General features: G+C 39.9%; 1 protein-coding gene and 1 pseudogene across 2 annotated transcripts in view; both read left to right on the top strand.

Moving 5' to 3' along the window:
• Positions 1 to 14,544, top strand: part of DNAJC27 (DnaJ heat shock protein family (Hsp40) member C27) — a 90,006-nt gene that overhangs the window by 16,213 nt on the left and 59,249 nt on the right. The window lies entirely within an intron of this gene.
• Positions 6,983 to 13,665, top strand: LOC104846077 (RWD domain-containing protein 2B-like; annotated as a pseudogene).

Below are 14,544 nucleotides of genomic sequence, written 5' to 3'. Positions count from 1 at the left end.
TTCCTTATTCCCTCCTTGATGTCTTCTATAACCCAGTCTTTTTTCAGGAGGGTATTGTTCATTTTCCAAGTATTTGATTTCTTTTCCCTCGTTTTTCTGTTATTGATCTCTAGTTTTATTGCCTTGTGGTCTGAGAAGATGCTTTGTAATATTTCGATGTTTTGGACTCTGCAAAGGTTTGTTTTATGACCTAATATGTGGTCTATTCTAGAGAATGTTCCATGTGCGCTAGAAAAAAAAGTATATTTTGCAGCAGTTGGGTGGAGAGTTCTATATAAGTCAATGAGGTCAAGTTGGTTGATTGTTGTAATTAGATCTTCCGTGTCTCTGTTTAGCTTCTTACTGGATGTCCTGTCCTTCTCCGAAAGTGGTGTGTTGAAGTCTCCTACTATAATTGTGGAGGTATTTATCTCGCTTTTCAGTTCTGTTAAAATTTGATTTATGTATCTTGCAGCCCTGTCATTGGGTGCGTAAATATTTAATATGGTTATGTCTTCCTGATCAATTGTCCCTTTTATCGTTATATAGTGTCCTTCTTTATCCTTTGTGGTGGATTTAAGTCTAAAGTCTATTTTGTCAGAAATTAATATTGCTACTCCTCTTCTTTTTTGCTTATTGTTTGCTTGATATACTTTTTTCCATCCTTTGAGTTTTAGTTTGTGTCTCTAAGTCTAAGGTGTGTCTCTTGTAGGCAGCATATAGATGGATCGTGTTTCTTTATCCAGTCTGAGACTCTCTGTCTCTTTATTGGTGCATTTAGTCCATTTACATTCAGGGTAATTATAGATAAATAAGTTTTTAGTGCTGTCATTTTGATGCCTTTTTATGTGTGTTGTTGAGAATTTCATTTTTCCACACACTTTTTTGTGCTGAGGCGTTTTTCTTAGTAAATTGTGAGATCCTCATTTTCATAGTGTTTGACTTTATGTTAGTTGAGTCGTTACGTTTTTCTTGGTTTTTGTCTTGATTTATAGAGTTGTTATGCCTTTTTGTGGTTACCTCATTATATACCCCTATATTTCTAAGTAAAAACCTAACTTGTATTGTTCTATATCGCCTTGTATCACTCTCCATATGGCAGTTCAATGCCTCCTGTGTTTAGTCCCTCTTTTTGATTATTGTGATCTTTTACCTATTGACTTCCATAATTCCCTGTTATGTGTATTTTTTTTTTTAATTAATCTTAATTTGTTTGTTTTTGTGATTTCCCTATTTGAGTTGATATCAGGACGTTCTGTTTTGTGACCTTGTGTTGTGCTGATATCTGATATTATTGGTTCTGTGACCAAACAATATCCTTTAGTATTTCTTGTAGCTTTGGTTTGGTTTTTGCAAATTCTCTAAACTTGTGTTTGTCTGTAAATATCTTAATTTCGCCTTCATATTTCAGAGAGAGTTTTGCTGGATATATGATCCTTGGTTGGCAGTTTTTCTCCTTCAGTGTTCTGTATATGTCGTCCCATTCCCTTCTTGCCTGCATGGTTTCTGCTGAGTAGTCAGAACATATTCTTATTGATTCTCCCTTGAAGGAAACCTTTCTTTTCTCCCTGGCTGCTTTTAAAATTTTCTGTTTATCTTTGGTTTTGGTGAGTTTGATGATAATATGTCTTGGTGTTTTTCTTTTTGGATCAATCTTAAATGGGGTTCGATGAGCATCTTGGATAGATATCCTTTCGTCTTTCATGATGTCAGGGAAGTTTTCTGTCAGAAGTTCTTCAACTATTTTCTCTGTGTTTTCTGTCCCCCCTCCCTGTTCTGGGACTCCAATCACCCGCAGGTTATCCTTCTTGATAGAGTCCCACATAATTCTTAGGGTTTCTTCATTTTTTTTAATTCTTTTATCTGATTTTTTTTCAGCTATGTTGGTGTTGATTCCCTGGTCCTCCAGATGTCCCAGTCTGCATTCTAATTGCTCGAGTCTGCTCCTCTGACTTCCTAGTGTGTTGTCTAATTCTGTTATTTTATTGTTAATCTTTTGGATTTCTACATGTTGTCTCTCTATGGATTCTTGCAACTTATTAATTTTTCCAGTATGTTCTTGAATAATCTTTTTGAGTTCTTCAACAGTTTTATCAGTGTGTTCCTTGGCTTTTTCTGCAGATATCCTAATTTCATTTGTGATATCATTAAGCATTCTGTAAATTAGTTTTTTATATTCTGTATCTGATAATTCCAAAATTGTATCTTCATTTGGGAAAGATTTTGATTCTTTTGTTTGGGGGGTTGGAGAAGCTGTCACGGTCTGCTTCTTTAAGTGGTTTGATATGGATTGTTGTCTCCGAGCCATCACTGGGAAACTAGTTTTTCCAGAAAATCCGCTAAAAAAAAACTGCAGTCAGATCCCTATCAGAGTTCTCCCTCTGGCTCAGGCTATTCAGATGTTAATGAAGCCGCCTGGGGAGGGTGGGGGAGGGAACAGAGAGATAGGAGAGTAGCACCTCAGAATATAGCCAGAGTTGCTTGTCTTGCTTGGAATGACTGTTATATCTGAGATTCCCGCGGGCGCGTCGCCTATGTGTGCTGGCTGTGTGGAGATTGCCCCCAGGGGGTCTGGCCCGCTGAAGTCACGGTCAGATCCTCCGCTTCCAGCCCCACGCCCAGCGTCAAGGCTCCCCTACTGGGATGGTGCACTCTCAACTCCAAAATCAGTCGCTGCCTCCCGGGGACTTCTCGTCCCTCCAGCCGCGTGGCCGTGCCGCCCCCGTGAACCAGGTGGGCCCCCTCCCGGGGTTAGTTCAGATGGGTGGAGTAGCTCCCCGTGCTTGTGCCGCGACCAAGTGTCCCGGCTGGAACGCTGTTCTCCCCACTCCAATACCAGTCGCTGCCTCCCGGGGACTTCTCCTACCGGCTGCGTCCCACGCCGCCCGCGCGACCCGGCTGGTCCCCTTCCCGGGGTTAGTTCAGGGGGTGGAGCAACTCTCCGTGTTTATGGCGTACCTGCGAGCAGTCCAAATCCCTGCGGGACGGTTCCCCGGCTCGGATGCTGCTCTTTCTGCTCCAAGATCAGTCACTGCCTCCCGGGGACTTCTCCTACCGGCTGCGTCCCACGCCGCCCGTGGAACTGGCTGGTCCCCCTCCCGGGGTTAGTTCAGGGGGGTGGAGCAGGTCTCTGTGCTTGTGCCGTACCTGACTGGTACACTGGCTCCAGGCTCTGGAAACTATCGCTGCTTCCCCGTATTAGTTCGTTCTCCGTCTCTAAATCCGTGTTTGTTGTTCAGGGTTCGTAGATTGTTATGTATGTGATCGATTCACTTGTTTTTCCGTGTCTTTGTTGTAAGAGGGATCCGAGGTAACGTCTGCCTAGTCCGCCATCTTGGCTCCGCCCCCCTCTCATGAGTTTTTATAGTAGTGGTGTCATACAATATTTGTCTTTATTTCACTCAGCATAATGCCCTCCAAATTCATCCACGTTGTGAGATGCTTTGCAGATTCATCATTATTCTTTATTGTTGTGTACTACTCCATTGTGTGTATGTACCATAGTTTATCCATTCAGATGTTGATGGGCACCTAGGTTGTTTCCATCCTTTTGCTATCGTAAATAATGCTGCAATGAACATGGGTACGCATATGTTTATTCATGTGACGGCTCTTATTTTTCTAGGATATATTCCTAGGAGTAGGATTGCTGGATCATATGGCATTTCTGTTTTAGGTTTTTTAAGGAAGCTCTATATCATTTTCCAAATTGGTTGTACCATTTTGCATTCCCACCAGTAGTGCATAAGAGTTCCAATCCCCCTTCAGCCTCTCCAACATTTGTTATTTTCTGGTTTTTTGATTTGTGCCAGTAGTGTTGGGGTGAGATGGTATCTCATGGTGGTTTTGATTTGCATTTCTCTAATGGCTAGTGATGGCGAGCATTTCCTCATGTATGTATTAGCATCTTGAATGTCTTCTTGGTCAAGTGCCTGTTCATATCCTTTGCCCATTTTTTAATTGGATCATTTGTCATTTTTTGTAGACATGTTGGATTTTCCCATAGATTTTAGAGATTAGGCCTTTGTTGAATTTGTCATAGCCAAAAATTTTTTCCCAATCTGTAGGTTCTCTTTTAACTCTTTTGGTGAAGTCTTTTGATGAACATAGTGTTTAATTTTTAGAAGATCCCATTTACCTAGCTTGTCTACTGGTGTTTGTGTATGTCTAGTTGTGGTTTGTATCCTGTTAATGCTGTGTATTAGGGCATCTAGTATTGACCCTATTTTTTCTTCTAGGTCTTTTTTACGTCTTCGATGTGTTGTCAATTACTTTTTCTTTGTAGTGTGAGGTATGGGTCCTGTTTCATTTTTTTACAGATGGACATACAGTTTTGCAAGCACCATTTGTTAAAAAGACTGTCTTTTCCCCATTTGATGGACTTAGTGCTTTTGTCAAATATCAGGTGACCATAGGTGGATGGATTTACGTCTGTGTTCTTAATTCTGTTCCATTGGTCAATGTGTCTGTCATTGTACCAGTACCAGGCTGTTTTGACTACCATAGCTGTATAGTAGGTTCTGAGGTCAGGCAGTGCAAGTCCTCCTACTTTATTATTCTTCAATATATTAAGTACTTTTAAAATTAACTATCCTGTCTATTTAGTTTAGACTGCAGCTCATTAGGAGGGAATTTGAGCAGAATAGACTCCATTACTATAAATAAATTATAAGTTTCCTGAGTACTAAGTACAGTTATTAATATAAAAAAAATCATTTTTTTTTCCTTTCCACTCTTGCCTTCTCGTCCTTGCCCCTAACTTGATGTGCCCATTTAGTCTTGTTTTCTTTTATGGACTGTCTAATCTCTGGCTGAAGGGTTTCTCCAGGTTTCTGTCAGACCAGTAAGTCTGGTCTTTATAAAATACAAACCATTTAAAATTTTAGTTTTTGTTATCAGAAGCAATCCAAGTGCCTCTTAATCTAATTACTTCTTATCTGTGTTCATTCAGTGATTATCAAGCCCCTACTCTGTGCAAGGCACTAAGCTCGTGACTGTGAAAGATACAAGGAACTAAAATACTAATACTTGCCTCAAGTAGTTTATTGTCTAACTGAGGAGATAAAGTAAATATACACATTAAGAGGTAACTAACAATACGAACAGTGTATGGTTGAAAGAAAACAAATAGTATATATATCATATATATAAACTGTACGTGCTATATACTCTATTGTGTACTGTCATATTTTATACATAATAGTACGTACATAAAAGTGTTAGAGGAGTTCAGGTGCAGGCAAGATCACTTATAACATGGGTTCTCAGAGTCTGAACTGGGTTTTAAAGGATAAGGAAGATTTGGCGCAGGACTGGGCACTCTTTTGTATTGTTGTACACAGGGTCGCTGTGAGTTGGAACCAGCTTGGATGGCATCTAACAACAATAACAAAGATTTAGAAAGAAGTGAGAAAACCCATTCCAAGTAGAGGGAAAAGTAATAACAAAAATCAGGAAGTTGGGTCCTGGGAGCTTTGCAGAAGTGGAAAGTTTATTCAGAAGGGTTGAGACAGAGAAGATAAATTAGGGCCAAATTATGGAGGACCTTGAATAAAGAACAGAGGAATTTGGATTTTGTATTCTTGGCAATGAGAAGCCCCTGAATATTTCCGAGTTAGGGAAGTTAAATATTGTTAGTAGTGTGCAATATCAGTTGAAATTTGGGGGAAAAGGAGACAGACCAATAAAGAATTTCCTGTAGACTTCTGACTAACATGGTGGCTTAGCCATACACATCACACTGCTCCTCTACAGCAAAGACCCAAGAAACCAATTGAAGCAAATACAGATGACTATCCTGGAACTCTGAGCATCAAATGAAAGCATAAAAAACTAGATTAGACACCAAGTGGAAGAAGAAACTGACTGAAAACTGTGAATGAGAAGAGACAGAGCAGGGGGACCCTCTCAGCCGACCCGGCACAGCACAGCCATCTTGAGACAAAGACAGCAGTAATCCCAGGTAAGAAGCACAGAAGGCAGCTTCACGGAATTCGCAGCAGGACACAGAGTAACTGTGTAAACATACCCAGAGTGAAATAAGGTCCTGATTTCTGGCTTCAGCCAATGGGAAGAGCCTGGGTGCCCTTGCCTGGTGACTAGAGGAGCACGCTCCCCCTCCCTCCACTGTTCTGGTGATTTGCGAAATAAACCCCCTCCATCCCTGTAGCCTCAACCATCGGGGACCAAGGTACGAGCCCTCCCCTTTTTCCCTCACACAGTCCTGGCTGCTACCCAAACCCCTACCGCCATCTGCTACCACCCAACAACCCCGCTGAGCAGTGGTGGGCCACTCTGGTACAACACTGGTTAGTCACCCTACCCCCTCACTCACCAACCTGGCCCAGCAGCAGGTAGGCCGCTCCAGCATTGTGTCAGCAGTCTGCCGTGCCCCTCCCACCTGCAGACCCCGCCAGGCAGTAGCAGGCCATTCTGGCACAGCTCCAGCTACTCTCAACTAGCTGAGTGGCAGCAATTGTGCTTGCCTGCCTGTCACCAAATACCCCCCCTCCACCCACTCAGTGACTGGCAGTGACCACATTCCCACATGCTCACCCACCTGCCCCCAGCCTTCCCTCTGTCCACTTCGCCTTCTTCCCTCCACCCAGCGATTGACAGTAACTACATCTCCACCCTCCCATCATACGTACCACACCAGCAGCCCTCCCCACTCAACGAGTGCAACTGCCTGCTCCTGCACCACTGGACAGATGACAGACAGCAGCCAGTGCCTGCCCAGACTACCCACAGCTACCCAGCATGAACAGCAGAGACCCGCACTCATGCTACCAGCCATTGCCCCGCTCACCTGGAGGCAGTGGCAAGCACTTCAGTGCTGCCAGACCTGAGACCAGCAAACCACACAAACTCTGCCAGCCTGGATATAACAAACAAAAGAAATCAGGATGAAGCAGACAGACATGAAATCAATAAATAAATACAATAACACTTAATGCCTCGAAGGCAACAGATGACATCCGATCATATAAAGAAACAGGACAAAATGGCTAAAGCTAGTGACCAAAATAAAGAGCCAGAAAACCTTCCTGAGGAAGAAATGGTAATTGAATTACCTAATAAGGAATTTGGAAGACTTATATACAGTATCCTCAAAGAGATCAAGGTGAATACAGAGAAAACCATGGAAAACAGACAAAACTCTAGAATAATTCAGGAAAACAATATAAGAACAAGATAAGTAGACGACTTAGAAACCATACAAAAACTTCAACTAAAAATCCAGAAGATTAACACTAAAATTCCAGAAATAGATAACACATTGGAAGGAGCAGAATTTAATCAATGGAAGAAGGAATCAGCAAAACAGAGTACAAATCCCTTGATACCAATCTGTTAGAGGAACAATCAGAAAGAAGAATGAAGAAAAATAAAGACAGCCTAAGAGTTATGTGGACACTATCAAGAGAAATAATTTACGCATGATTGGAATTCCAGAACGGGAGGCGATGAAAAGCACAGATTTGTTGCAGAAAACTTCCCTGATGTGAAAGATGAGAAGTTATCTATCCAAGAAGCCTGTCAAACCCTATATAAGATAGACCCCAAAAGAAAATCCCCAAAACGTATCCTAATCAAACTTTCCAAAACCAAAGGCAAAGAATCCTGAGAGCAGCTCGGGTAAAATGAAATATTACCTACAAAGGGGAACCAATAGAACTAAACTGATTTCTCAGCAAAAGTCGTGCAGGCAAGGAAATGGGATGACATGTTGTGATTATTAAGGTCATGTGTCAATGTGGCTGGGCCATGGTTCACAGTGGTTTGACAGTTATAATGTAGCGTGGCAGTCATATGATGATGTGATAACTTCCATGATGAGATTTGATATCATGTGATCACCTCCATTGTAGGATCTGCTGTAAGTAGCCAGTCAGTTGAAAGGGAGTTTCCTTGGGGGTGTGGCCTACATTGAATATAAGTGGACTCTGGCAAGGCTTGTGGGCTTTTGCTTGCTCTGCATCCTGCATCTGGCTCCTGTTCATCTGACTTGTTCTTGGGACTTGATCTAGCAGCTTACCTGTAGTCTTGCTGGCTGATCTTGGGATTCATCAGCTGTGCTATCTGACCTGCCGGCCTTGGGTTCACAAGCCCGTGAATCAGAAGAAGCCTTCAGCCTAACCTACAGATTTGGGGCATTTCAGCCTCTGCAACCATGTGAGCCATTTTCTTGATATAAATCTCTTCATATAGATATTTGTACGCTTTACGGGTTTTGCTTCTCTAGAGAACCCAGCCTAAGACATTTGCATAAAACCATGAAAGAAAAAAATTGCCAACCAAGAATTATATATCTAGCAAAATTGTCTCTCAAATGCAATGGTTAAATTAGGACATTTCCAGGTAAACAGAAATTAATGAATTTGTGAAAACCAGACCAACCTTATAAGAAATATAAAGGGAGTCCTTCAAGCAGAGAACCAACAATGTCATACAACAAGCTAAGATTAAGACACATGACAACATCACCTGAATACCAACCCAGATAAAGAATTTTCAAAAATAAAATAAAGCTATAAGAAAGGAGGAATAAATGGTGTAGTTACAGAACTTCTATATGGAGAGAAGGTCAAGGTGATATCAAGATATAACAGACTTTTTAAACTTAGGAAGATAAAAGTAAGTTTCAGGGAAGCCACAATGAAAACTAATAAACCTCATCAAAAGAAAAAAAATCATAAAGTCTTAGTAAACACAAAACCAACACGTAACAAAGGAAATGAAAAGAACATCCATAAACAGAAAGAACTCAGTATAGAACAGTATACAGAACAAGGAAACCATCAAGAGCACAACAAAATGACAGCCATAAATTCATATCTAATGATAGTTACACTGAATGTAAATGCATTAAATGCACCAGTCAAGAGACAGAGTGTGGTAGAACTGATAAGAAAACGTGACCTATCAGTATGCTGCCAAAAGAGACACACTTTAGACATAAACATAAAAGTAAGCTAAAAATCAAAGAATGGAAAAAAATGTACCAAGCAAATGGCAACCAAAAAATAGCAGGAGTGACAGTATTAATCTCTGATAAAATAGACTTTAAGGGAAAAGGCAGCAAAGGAGACAAAGACAGGCATTATATAATGAGTAATAGATCAACCAACAAGAGAATGGTTATGGTTATGGGTACGTAATAAGTACCTATGCACCCAATGAAAGAGCTCTGAAATACATAAAATAAACTTTAACAGAATTTAAAAGAAATAGAAAACTCCACAATAATAATATGAGACTTTAGCAGATCACTTTCAGTGAAGGACAGAACAACTGGAAAGATACTCAACAGAAATAAAGAAGATCTAAACAACACAATCAGCCACCTTGATCTCATAAATATATACATAACACTCCATCCAACAACTGCACAGTACACACTTTTCTAGCACACATGGATTATTCTCTAGAATAGACCATCTGTTAGGTCACAAAGCAAACCTCAATAAATTCTAAATCATCAAAATAATACAAAGCATCTCCTTGGATCACAATGCTATAAAATTAGAAATCAAAAACAAGGGAAAAAAATCAAGTACATGGAAACTGAATAACATCCTGCTTAAAAACCACTAGGTGAATAAATTTTTAAAAATTAAAAAAAAATTCCCACAATCAAATGAGAGTGAAAACAGAAATACCAAAACCTGTGGGACACAGCAAAAGCAGTGCTCAGAGGTCAATTTATAGCATTAAGCACACATATCAAAAAAAAGAGGCCAAAATCAACACCTTAACCCTACAACTCTAATAAATAGAAAAAGAGCTGCCAAAAAAACACCCACAGTCACTAGAAGAAGGGAAATAATAAAGATTAGAGCAGAAATAAATGAAACAGGAAAACAATAGAATCAGCAAGACTGGAAGTTGGTTCTTTGAGAGGATTAATAAAATCAACAAACCACTGGCCAGATCAACAAACTAGTGGCCAAAGAAAAGAAGAAGATATACATAACACAAATAAGAAATGAGATGGTTGACATTACAACAGAACCAACTGAAATAAAAAGGATCACAACAGAATACTATGTAGAGCTGTACTACAACAAATTTGAAAACCTAGAAGAAATGGACAAATTTCTAGAAACACACCGCCTACCTAAACTAACACACACTGAGATAGAAAATTTAAACAGACCCATTACAAAAGAAGAAATCAAAGAGGTCATTAAAAAGAATAAAATAAAACTACCAACAAAAAAAAGAGCTCTGGCTCAGATGGCTTCACTGGAGAATTCTACCGAACAGACAAAAGCTGATACCAATTCTACTCAAAATATTCTGGAATACAGAAAAGGATGGAATGCTCCCAAATTCATTCTATGAAGCAAGCATAACCCTGATACCAAAGCCAGGCAAAGACACCACTAAAAAAGAAAATTATAAACCAATATCCCTCATGAATATAGATGTAAAAATTCTCAAAAAAAAAAAAATCCTAGCCAATAGAATCCAACAACATATTAAAAAAAAAAAATTATAATGCATCATGACCAAAAGGGATTCATACCAGGTATGCAAGGATGGTTCAACATAAGAAAATCAAGCAACGTAATACACCACATAAGTAAACAAAGGAAAAGAACAACATGATCACATCAATCGATGCAGAAAAGGCATCTTAGTCATGTAGTGCTACTGTAACAGAAATACCACAAGTGGGTGGCTTTAAGAAAGAGAAATTTATTCTCTCACTGTCAAGGAGGCTACAAATCTGAATTCAGCATGCCAGCTCCAGGGGAAGGCTCTGTCTCTGTCAGCTCTGGGGGAAGGTCCTTATCAATCTTCCTCTGCACTAGGAGCTTCTTAGCACAGGGACCCTGGGTCCAAAGGATGTGCTGTTCTCCTGGCTTTTGTTTCTTGGTGGTATGAGGCGCCCATGTCTTTCTGCTCACTTCTCTATATCTTGAAGAGATTGGCTTAAAACACCACCTAATCTTGTAGAGTGAATCCTGCCTCATTAACATAACTGCCAGTAATCCCACCTCATTAACATATAGAGGTAGGATTTATAACACACAGAAAAATCACATCAGATGACAAAATGGTGGACAGTTGCACAGTACTGGGAATCATTACCTAGCCAAGTTGACAGACATTTTGGGGGGACACAGTTCAATCCATGACAGCATCTAACACCCATTCCTGATAAAAACTCAGCAAAATAGGAATAGAAGAGAAATTCCTCAACATTATTAAGGGCATATATACAAAACCAACCAACATTATTCTCAACGGAGAGAGACTGAAAGCATTCCCCTTGAGAACTGGAACCAGACAAGGATGTCCTTTATCACTACTCCTATTCAACATTGTACTAGAAGCCCTAGCCAGAACAATAAGGCAAAGGAAAACAGAAGGCATCCAAATTGGTAAGTGAGAAGTAAAACTATTCCAATTTGCAGATGATATGATCCTATACATAGAAAACCCCAGAGATTCTATAGGAAAGCTACTGGAACTAATAGAAAGATTCAGCAAAGTACAGGGTACAAGATCAACGTACAAAATCAGTCAGGGAAAGTGTGCTGTCACTGCTGTGAGACCACCCACAGAAGCAGTTTATAGGCTTTGGGTCACCATGCCCTGGAATTCTGAGGCTACCTCCCAAGAAGAAGCATTTGTGCAGCCAGAAAACCTGCAGGTACAGCACTGATGTTGCCATGGGCTGAGATAGCCATTTCTGATCCTCGAACAAAATAGAACATTTCAGGAAGGCATGAAATATGAAGCTCTCTATATAGTAGCTGCTCAAGAAACATTTGCTGATGATAAGAAAGGATACCATGAAGACACCACTGAACTAAATAATGGTGTTTGATTTCAGAGTAAATTCTCTTTGAGAAGGAACTTATAGGTATCCAAAAATAACTGAAATTGAGCAGGCAGAAGCCCAGCCCCCCGAGTTAGAACTGCTGGCCGTTATGTTCCCCAGTAACAAGTTCATAGTTCCTGATCAGCTAGCTTTAGCCGAATTGAAAGATAATATTGAAAAGAAGACCATAGAGGGACGATCCTCAAAAATTTACTGTCAGTATCAACCTTGATGTGTCTGAGGAAGCAATGGTGATGTTTTCACTGACCTGTATTCTTTTCAAATACCCTGCAGTTCGGCCTGAAATTACTGTCAGATCAATATTATTAAGTAGATCCCAGCAGTCTCAGCTGAACACAGATCTGAATGCATACTTGGAAAAGAACTGTTACGGAGATGTCTGTATACTGAATGCCACAGAGCTATGTCAGCAGAGACACCACATCTTCTGCCACCATAGGAAGTACAGCGCTACCACTTGGTCTCTTCTAATACGACTCTGGATCTATAGGTATCACATCTACAACAAATGCAAAAGAAACGGTATTCTAGAATGGGTAAAGGAGCTTTCCCTGTCTGGGTTTAGCATGCCAGGGAAGCCTGGTATTGTTTGTGTCAAAGGCCCACAAAGTGTCTGTGAAGAATTCTGGTCACGGTTTGCTTGTATATATATTATATACTGTGTCATTAATTTTAATACTAAACAAGATAGTAGAGATGTGGAAATAAATATGCCCATGAGGTTGTATCTTCATGGGGGTTCAATCTCAAGTCACTGGATAAGGTAGAAATCACATATAGTCAACATTATCCCCTTCACCTGACATAGTGCACCTAGGAGATGTTGATGAATTGAGCCCCTGAACAAGATGCTGTCCATATTCTTATCAGTTTGCATGATTTGATTCTTCCTTCATCTTAGAGATGCTGTAAGCCAAATACACTGTGAAACAAGAAGCTTTATAGGAGTGTTAGAATTTGTGCTAGTCTTCCCATTGCTGTACTGATGCCCTAATTGAGCTTCTGAGAAGTCCATTCAATAGTTTGAGATTCAGCGGTTTCTACATTTCTAAGATCTTGATACAAGTCAGTAAAATTTGCTTGGAACATTTCTTTTCAGACTCAGAAAATTAAACTGGAAGAGAATTTTAATTTGCCATCAAGAAGACATTCCTTTTGATGGTACAAATAATGAACTGGAAAGACAAAGAATATCTTCAATTTTTGAAGAAAAAGTATTTAATGCTAACGGAGCCAGAGGACACCACATGGAATTTGGTCAGCCATATCAGTTTTTCGATGCCAAAATATGTGGGGATGTTTTCCAGGTGCTCTTTGGTGTGGAAGGACAATGGCTGAGCAGAGTAGTTGAAAGTATTTTGTCACTATAGGCTTTTTTTATTTTTCTCACTCTTTCTTGAAAGATTAAGTCATTTTAGTCCCATCCTAGAAAGTTAGGGAGAAGAGAAGAAAAACAAAAATAGGGAAAGAAGACACGTGAAATGCATCTGTTAAAAATGTGTAAAATGTATGATAATGAGAAAGCATAATAATCATGATGGAAAGCAGAACTGAGTTTCAAATTATAATCTAAAAAGTATTGATAGAAATTTCTTGACATATAAAGTACCCATTGTAAAAGAGAAGTTAATTATACCTGAGGAAGATAATGTTGGTAGTCTAACTTGTCCTCTATTTTCAATCCCCTTCTCTCTTGTCTCCACTAAAGAGCCTGGAAAAGCTAAAGGTTACTCCTCAGTCTCTGCTACAGTTTGGCGTATCCTCAGCACACAGCTTTAGCTAGGGGACTCCTGGGAAAACCTTTGCTTTCCTGGTTAAAGTGACAAATGCAGCTAGGCCACCTCTTCTGCTCTTTTTGCCACAGACACCAAAGTGATGGCTGGAGCTACAGTAGTTCTTTCTACCACTAGGGAAGGAAGGGCCAAGAGAGTCACAGAGATGCCAGTCCCCACATTGTCAAGCTGCTGATCCAGAACCAGCCCTTGCCTATCTCCATATGTCTTATGAAATAAAGCAAGTTTTGTTTTAAAAAAACCAATCAGATTTCTCTACACTAACAAAGAACTCTGAACGGGAAGTCAGAAAAACAATACCGTTTACAATAGCCCCCCAAAAGATAAAATACTTGGAAATAAACCTAACCAGGGATGTAAAAGACTTATACAAAGAAAACTACAAAACACAACAGCAAGAAACCAAAAGAGACCGACGTAAATGGAAAAACATACCATGCTCATGGATAGGAAGACTTAATATTGTGAAAATGTCAGCACTACCCAAAGTGATCTATAGATGTAATGCAATCCCAATCCAGATTCCATCAACATTCTTTAATGAGATGGAAAAACTAATCACCAGCTTTATATGGAAAAGAAGCAAAGTACTACTGAAGAAGAACAAAATAGGAGATCTCACACTTCCTGATCTCAGAATCTACTGTACAGCCACAGTAATCAAAACAGCCTGGTACTGGTACAACAGACACACAGATCAATGGAACAGAATTGAGAACCCAGAAGTAAATCCACCCACCTATAGACGGCTAACCTTTGACAAAGAGCTGAATCCATTAAATGGGGAAGAGATAGTCTCATTAACAAATGGTATTGGCAGAACTGGATGTCTATTTGCAGAAAAATGTAACAGGATCCATACCTCACTCCATATACAAAAACTAACTCAAGACGGATCACAGACCTGAATATAAA

This window comes from Loxodonta africana, chromosome 12 (genome assembly GCF_030014295.1).
Source record: "Loxodonta africana isolate mLoxAfr1 chromosome 12, mLoxAfr1.hap2, whole genome shotgun sequence".
NCBI classification, from domain to species: Eukaryota; Metazoa; Chordata; class Mammalia; order Proboscidea; family Elephantidae; genus Loxodonta; species Loxodonta africana.
This window is presented reverse-complemented; position numbering and strand designations above follow the sequence as displayed.